The sequence below is a fragment of the Trichoplusia ni genome, chromosome 13 (genome assembly GCF_003590095.1).
Source record: "Trichoplusia ni isolate ovarian cell line Hi5 chromosome 13, tn1, whole genome shotgun sequence".
In the NCBI taxonomy this organism is placed as follows: domain Eukaryota; kingdom Metazoa; phylum Arthropoda; class Insecta; order Lepidoptera; family Noctuidae; genus Trichoplusia; species Trichoplusia ni.
In genome coordinates this window covers 6,152,644-6,161,539 of record NC_039490.1, presented here as the reverse complement: position 1 = coordinate 6,161,539, position 8,896 = coordinate 6,152,644, and the positions used below count along the sequence as shown (strand labels likewise).

The 8,896-nt window shown below is 32.6% G+C and overlaps 1 protein-coding gene across 3 annotated transcripts in view; it reads left to right on the top strand.

The window, feature by feature from the left end:
• The first annotated feature begins 4,254 nt into the window (after nucleotides 1–4,254).
• Nucleotides 4,255–8,896, top strand: part of LOC113500039 (carbonic anhydrase-related protein 10) — a 50,699-nt gene continuing 46,057 nt past the window's right edge. For all 3 annotated transcript variants that reach the window (XM_026880698.1, XM_026880696.1, XM_026880697.1), the window contains exon 1: nucleotides 4,255–4,998. The gene's annotated coding sequence lies outside the window, so the exon portion shown is untranslated. The remainder of the gene's footprint in view (nucleotides 4,999–8,896) is intronic.

Here is an 8,896-nt window from a genome sequence, read left to right as displayed (position 1 = left end):
AATGTGTTTTCTTACTTATATTTGATGTTTGGTTAAGTTTTCTTGAACTTGTTGAGAGGTATAGAAATTAACTGTATTTTTTTCATAATCAACTGTTCTTAAGTAGGTAGTATGAAAACATATTTGAAGGAATATTGTGATTCTTTATAGGGTTCATGAAGAGTCGCTATTGAACTTACATATGTTGCAAAACGAAGTAGCTTATTCATGCTCCAAATACTCAATAAAAAAATGAGACACAACTTAAAATGTAACAACAATCAAGATTACCTTATCAAATGCAACACTGACTTAGGTATATTTTATATATCCGAACTGTGTGTATCGGAAGACACAACACCTTATTACGCATTAACTTGTAAACTTTCGGCTAGTTATAATAATAATCAAATAACACGATTTGCAGACAAATTCATACGAGCATTACTGTCAAAGTAGCTATGTTTGTCAGTCCTTTACATCTGCACACTTTAAACCAACACCACCCCAAGTCACGACATAGTCTATAGGTATACACAAGTATTTCCAAAGATCTAATATATAAAATTCCCGTGTCACGATGTTAGTTACCGTACTCCTCCGGAACGGGTTAACCGATTTTTACCAAATTTTATATGCGTATTGAATAGGTCTGAGAATCGACTAACATCTATTTTTCATACCCCGAAATGTTTCGGGTTGCTCTAACAAAAAAAAAAAATTTTTTTTTGCTTGTATTTTTTGTAATGTGGCATTAAAAATACATACAACTAGAAATAACTTATTAGGCAAAACAACGTTTGCTGGGTCAGTTAGTAACCTATAAAAAGTATTTTCCGAACTTAAACAAATGGCAACCGTCAAATTTAAAAATCGAAGTTCGAATCACTTAACGGTACCCCCAGGGGTGTATTAACCCCGTACTTTTATCTCGGTTCGCAGCTACAGGGGATGAATACATCAAATGCTTGCAGGCTTTTGCCTTTAATCGCCGGCTAACCGCGCATCCCGGGGGAAAACCTTTGATGCTAAACGTTTGTTTCACTCGCAGTTTTATATGACTGTTATATCCCTGCTTTTTGTTTTTTTTTATCGATATTTTTTTGAGTTAATTTTTTTATTTGTGACACTTGATATAAAAAGTAATGCTTTTTGAATTGGTTGGTATCATTTTTTTTTCAGGCCTTTGGTTAGTGTCTAAACATATCAAAGGATAGAATTAGATTGAGATTATATTAAATTATGACAATAATGGATTTCAATAAAAAAAATCCTCTAAAAAAATATCTATTCTCTTGCAAAAGGAATACGTGATACGAAACTATTCAAAAAACATTTACATGCCATTGTGCATGTAACACAATAACTTCATGTCCCTTGTTGGGTGCCAAGACGCTTGGCACTACAAATTGACAGCGCCACCTAGCGTCTCGCGGCGAAATTGTGCAGCGACAGCGCACTCCGTGACCGAACTCCGAGATGCGCGGACGTGTCACGTTTACAACTAACGAAATACACTGAGAATACTTTTGTTATTGATGTAAGGTGAGACTGTTTTGTTGGTGTATCGAAGACTGTTTCAGTTATGTCGTATTTAAATTTAATGTCCCTGAAAAAACTTTGAAGAATTTACTTGAAGACTGGGGAATTAAAGTTTGATAGATTATAGAGATGTAAGGAAAATGAGTGAGCATGCTATGTCTTAAGAAGTGTTGTAGTCTAAAGGGCGTAGAACTGCGACTTTCTTCTAAAACTTCAATAAATAATCTTATAAATTGAGTTGTAGTTTTACAATCGTCCGAAATGTACTGAAAGATTTTAATAAAATTTTATAAGCATATTTCGTCGGTTTGAAAATCGGCTACTCTGAATTTTTCGTACGCCTATGTAATCAACAACATTTTTCTATATTAGTATGTATGATTTTTCTACATTACTTTTAAGTCAAAACGACATTTGCTTGTTCAGCTAGTAGAATACACTCGTAAATATCACTGACATCTACAAAGTTTATCTGTTTGATAACCTTATAACACTTAAACTTAACCAAAACAAAACGATTAAGTGACAATGAATCACCGTAAAATTAAAATGAGAATTAAGTTTTTGCTTTAGATACTGAATGCAGTCAAAAGCAACTAAAACTTAGACATATAAAATGAACGTTTACATATTTCTAAATATTTTAAACATTTTTTTAATTAACACCGTATCATTAAGGTGCACACAAGACAAGTAAGTATAAATTAATAACAAAAATGTTAAGAATATTAAAATTTAAATGTATAAATGTAAAGATTAGTAATGAAGACTTATGGCATCTAAATTTTGGCACTAATTACGAAATTGTCAGGGTGTGCTAATATAATGTCTTGACCAATTCCGAAACTAGCTTGGATAGTTGTAACCAATTTAGATTAGACTAGAATAATCTTTATTGTACACTATAAAATAACAGCAGCAATTCAGCTAGTTTTTTTTTTAATAAATGCGGACAACATCACATACATTGTTCTGAACCCAAAGTAAGTTGCTTAAGCACTTGTGTTATGGAATACAGATACAACGAAGGTACCACAAACACCCAGACCCGAGACAATGTAGAAATGTGAATTTTTACATTGACCCGAACGGGGATCGAACCCGGGACCTCAGAGCTAGCGACACCTTGAAACGGGAGTGTACGCCACTCGACCACGGAGGTCGTCAAAGTTGTAGTGGTGTAGTGGTAGCTAATTATTACTAGAGACAGCCAATAGTACAGGATAGGGCACTAGTGCATTCTCAGATCCCTTACTCTCATAGCCAGATAGGACGGCATAGGACGGACCAGAGAGAGATCACAAACATTTAACGTGATTTCCTAGACACGGAAACTGGGATACTTATTTTCTACATCGCATCTAACATTCAAATAGTCCATGAGCGCCTTGGGTTTGACTCGAGATTGATTTGTCAGTCCTGCTGTCTAATACTGGGCTCAGAATAGTAGCAAGTAACTTGTCCCATCAGAAGCATGGTTTAATTTACTATTTTATATCTATACCCAGTTCTTGTCTGGTTATTGCCTAGTATTGAAACATTTTGCCCCAATTTCTACCTAAATTCGTTAATTTTAACAAGTTCTTTACTAGACTATTATAATTAGGAATGAAAGTAAAGGTAATGTATGGCAAGAAAGAGTGGTTTCTGTAGTCAAAATCAAGATTCGAAGTGCGTTGAATCTATTAGACTTTTCAACACAATATAGGTGATCCAATTTCAAGAAAAGCTTCTCAGTAGATAGATGAAATTTGACAAAGGAATTTCAAGTATTTAATAAAACTAGCCTCTATAGTTATATTCTAGGAATACAGAATGGCAAAATAAATAAGAAAAGAGAAAAACGAGTAAAAAATATTGAAAAACATTCCCCGAACTCAAACAAAAACTCAGTCCCATTCCCAATGATAATTCTTCAGAGGGACCGAACTTACATATTCTGTGAAGGCCACACATATAGTACATACAACTTTTATATATACCCATTGTATATATCTAACGTATTATCAAAGACGACGCAAAAAATCAAGTATCTTATTCTTAAGATCGCACCGTCTGAGCATGCGCGGCGTCCAAACCCCGCCTATGTAAGAAAGAGACGGAGAATCATTCTGGGTTTCAGCCTTTGAACACATCAAAATCTGATTTCGTAAGATTGATTTTAGATAAAGTGATTGTTATCAGAATAAAAGGCTTTTTTCGTCGATATTGAGTGGAAAATGCTGTGCTTACTTTAGTTATTTTGTCGTTTTTGAGCTGGATCTAAGTAAATAATTATGAGGTGATTAATTTTCAGTTTGCTCCTTTAACTTATATTACGAAAATGTTTTACAAGTTCATTACTGTCAGTCAGTGAAAATTATAAAATTCGTTTATTTTTATATGTCAATATAAACCAGCTTTCGCTTGCCTTAATAAAGCTATTAAGCTAAAAATTTCAATAAAAAATGTACTACCACAGGATAAAAGTCCGTTTCTTTTGTTCTCTTTTTGAATTGATTGATTTTATTTTCCTCTTGAAGCCCGTATCATCAAGTTACTAGAACTAAAACGTTGCTTAATATACTGCCAACATATTCAAGCAGAAAACCTAAAAAAGAAAAACAATAGTTATAGCCCATGCTACTTAATTCCTGGGTCTTTTGTTACTACTAAAACCTCAGTCAAAATCAATGGCACTACTTTCTATCTATATTCAACCTCATTACGAAAACTTAAAAGCAAAATAGCACGACATGGAAATTTAATTAACGCGAGTTCACGTTAAATATGAAGACTATTGACCGTTCATATTTTATGAAGCGATGCCACCTAATATTCACCATAATTTCACACAAACACTGCCTGCATTTCAAAGCCGTGCATCGCAAAATCTACTCACTGTTAATTAATTTTCCTCTCATCGCTCCTTCAAAATTACCGCAGGCTTTTCCTATTAAGCTACCAGTCACATCATAGTATCACTGAATTTTTCTCTAGCTTACTTCAATTCATTACGACGTCGAACGAAGCAAAGTTGGGTTTTAATTAAAGATATTCAGTGGAAACCCGCCCCTGAAGCCTTAACTCACTGAGACGTGGTTGGCTTATTTTTTTTTCGACACACTCATTCCCGCCTTGCGACCCTCCCAAACAAACAGCCGAGGACTTTGAAAACAATTTTCATGATAAACAATTTTGAACTTTTACTTAGAGCAGTAAAGCTCAAAATTGTTTGTGAGTTAATGTTGTATACGTCATTGTTAGGTGGTAGTGAGAGTTTCAGTTCATTTCATGAAAGTGGAGACTGGCAGTTGAGGAATACAGTCAGTTGACCGCGAGCTTTCGCGAGTAGTGAACGTGTGGGGACGAGGTTTCGTCGCTCCTCGGAGATCGCGGAAAACTTTACGTCGTTATATTAGTGCCCATTGTATTGTGTGTGAGCGTTTTATTTTGTTTTCCTGTGTATTGTGAGTGCTTAATGCAGATTTCTTTAAGGTAAGTTGTTTTTTAATACCTGGTAGGGAAATGGAAAAAATATTTAGATAAAAAGAAAAATGACTTTGAATTTATAATATAATTATTTAGCAATCAATATTTCGACCAAGTATTTACTTTTAAATAGGATTTTTTATTGAATATCAAATTATATATATATATATATTTTAACAAAGATGACTCCGAAGTTTATGCTTTAGTTTTGTGGACTACATAACCAGACCTTTAAAAATGACAATATTCCTAAATGTGATATACAACTGACCAAAATCTTTAAATAGAGGTAGCTACATAAGTATGTAGTTTAAATGTACCAAGTTAATAATTGTACAATTTGTATCTAAATTTTAAACTTAATTTTCAGTAGTTTTGAAATTGTAATTAAAATAATAAAATCTAATTCGACACTTGAAATAGTAAAATCTGACAGGCTACTGATTAAAACTTAAATCAGCGTATTGCAGCCCTCATATAGAATTGTTCCATAACCCTTGCTTTTCAAAACGCCATAATATAAAAATTATAAGTCACAGTTGCCAACACAATAAACTGTAGAAAAAAGAATAAAACTCGGCGATAATATTTATTTCAGGAATAGTTTAACAAATAAAAGAATTTAACTTAAAAAACCAATCTTAAAACTTAGAAAAAATCATAAATAAATTAAATTAAATCTGTTTATTTAAACAAAATGAAAGTATTAGTTATACGTCATCACATAATCCGTTCAACCGATTCGGAAAGGATTTGTTTCAAGTAGAACTTATAGTTCTAAAAAAAATACATTAAATCGGAGTCAGCTATCCAAACAAGACTTACTTATTATATACGAATCATATATAAACGTAGTATTTAGCAAAACCTCTTGAAGATACAAGCTTGTTATCATAAATTCTCGACTAAATTCATAACTAACAACGCAAAATAACAGTTAACACTAACTTCTGCACATAATTAGTACCAAAGTAGTGCCAATTCAGTCTAATAGAGAACTTAACATAGGTTACAAGTTGAGACAGTAAATTTGGCTAATAAAGCGAGTGCTGAACTTCCATGTTATCAGAACTTATCTAAAACAATTTGGAAACTAAGCCAAAGTTATGCATTCATGCCATAAATGTACTGTTCAGTAGCGAATTAAACTATAGTGTTTGTTTTGTTAAATTTTAAACATAGATTAAACTGGGATTCAATATCTTCAAGGTATTTCATGTGTTAAATAAATAAAATAGAAGTCATATTAGCAAATTATTTCATAAAATTGAAATGGGATAGTTGGTTTTTAAGCAGAAAAAGTAAAAAATGCGTCTTAGATAATTTATTAAATCGGTTTAATTGACCTTAATGACGCTAGTTTCGTCCTAACTACAAAACTGTACTTCTAAATTAGAATGCGTAATTTAATCTTTAATATTGATAATTTTTTATTTTTAAGTCAGTGATAAGCTCATTTTTAACAAATTAAAAAAATGTAGCTGAAAGAAAATATTTTTGCGAAAATCAATAATGTGTATATGTAAATTACAAGCTGTTTACAGCGAACAAATATTTTATAGACCAGAACGAAAATAACTTTACTCTATCTAACTTTCTTACTAATATAAATGTATACAATATAAAATTATCTTTTACCTTTTATATTTGTTACTTTACACTTCAAACAACTAGACTTAATTACGCCCCATCTTTAGTTAGTCCAAAAGAGAGAAATCGAAAGATCTATTTCAATATCAAACTGCAAAAAATATATTATTGTTCTCCTGAGTAACATTTTTAAATTCGCATTTCATTCATTTTGTACGAAAATTATCAACATACAGATAGGTATCTAGTTTTCGCAGATTTTCATCCTGTCATGGGAAATTAATTCGAATTAATCTGATCTGAAGCAAAATCCGCTGTTATTTTATTCCAGTTTTATTCGAACATTTCCGCTATAAAGCTGCTTTAACACGTAACTGGAAATGCATCTCCACTAAACACAATCATTGTACATTTTCTCTTAATTTGGTTTCAAAGGATATTGTAACGTAATCTAAAAATTGGTAACAAATGCGTAATGGACTCCCGATTCTGTCCAAATAAGCTAAAGAATAACAAATTTTGAATTTATGACCTTAACTTCAGCTTGCGGTAACAGAAATACATCATCTAAGACAATATCGACTACACACAGCTATACTGGTTTGTAAGATACAGCCTGATTATAAACTAAGGAACAGATAGCGAAAACTCATCATCATTCCCCTGCCCTTATCCCAATTATTTTATTTAGGGTCGGCGCAAAATGTCTTCTTCTTCCATACCTTTCTATCGGCCGTCATTTCACAAACTAGCGAGTAGAAAACACTACATTTTCAACAATCTGTATCTGTATTTACGTATATACAATACGTACTGTACTTAAAAAGTAGTTACTGCGCTATATTCTGTTCTATTCTTGTTAGACTAATAAAGTTTCGATTAAACCACTCTGAAACTCTAGCCAACAGTTGAGAATCCCCAGTGTCCGAACTTATAGTCAAATTATTAAGACCAGCCAATAATAATCTGATTTAGCTTAGTGCTGACGTGTTCCTGTCGTTTAAGACCTTGCATTTATCAATCATAACATCCTAAATGTTTTTAACAAGCTTTGAAAACGGTGTATTAAATATTATTCACTAGCTGTTGCCCGCACCCTATTGCCCGCCCGCTAACATAACATTTTGATAAAAACTATCCTATGTTATGTATCCTATGTCTATTCCTAGTTATAAACAATTTTAAAATAAGCTGAGAAAAAACTATCCTGGTTATAAACTATCGGTGTACAAAGTTTCGTCTAAATCCGTTCAGTAGTTTTTGCTTGTAAGAGGAACAAACATCCACACATACAAATTCTCGCGTTTGTAATTTTTGTGGGATTGATCGAGCTTGGTGATAGTAGAATGATTTGTGCTTTGTAAGTATTATATGACTAGCAACTGCCGCCTTTCTCCTATTATATACCTCATACACTACCTGAATGAACAGGCATCGCAACATTAAAAGATTTCTTGAAATCGGCCTAGTAGTTCTTGAGATGAGCACATTCAAACAAACTCTACAACTTTCTTTGAGGTCACCACACCTTATCCAATGTGTGCGTCGTGTGGCGAATTCCATCCCCGCCAGGACAAGCATTTGTATGATCCACGAATACTTGTTCTGAGTCTGGGTGTCTTTGTGCACGTGATTTAATTGTTTGTGAACATCACTACACAGGGATTAAATACTTTACTATGGGAGTCATATTTTTAGAATAAAATATGTCTGTACCCGTGTTGCTCGATCTTTTTTGTTCTTTTTCACTGCCACTTACTGCTCAATATGACCTTATAAACAAAGATAATAACGTCGATATGCTCTTGATATTGATTATCTTCATTTGTTATATGTTCAGTTTTACTAGGTCAAGTGTTATCATCAATTAAAACAATAATATAATATTCAACATTGCTTTGACTAGCTGATTACATATATATAAATTGGTGTGTATATAAATATACATATATGGCAATATACATACACTAAAATAAGGCTTATTATAATTTTAGGCTTTCTGTCTATCTGTTTATTCCGGCTAATCGCTGAAATGGCTGGACCAATTTTGACGTGATTTTTATAAGCAGAGGTACCTGATTTAATAAGGATGACTTGGGCTTATTCATTAAAATAATGTAAATAAATTTAAAAACTAATCTAAAGTCATTACAGACTCGTTTAAACCAGTTATTTACGTTGGGATGCATGCTAATTAAGTTAACTTGTAAGTTACTCCACAACTTGGTATCTTAACCAAATTTTTGGATGGCGCCAACTATTTCAAGTTAAAACGTGAAAGTTAAACTATTTATTAAGCTGGAAGATATTTGGC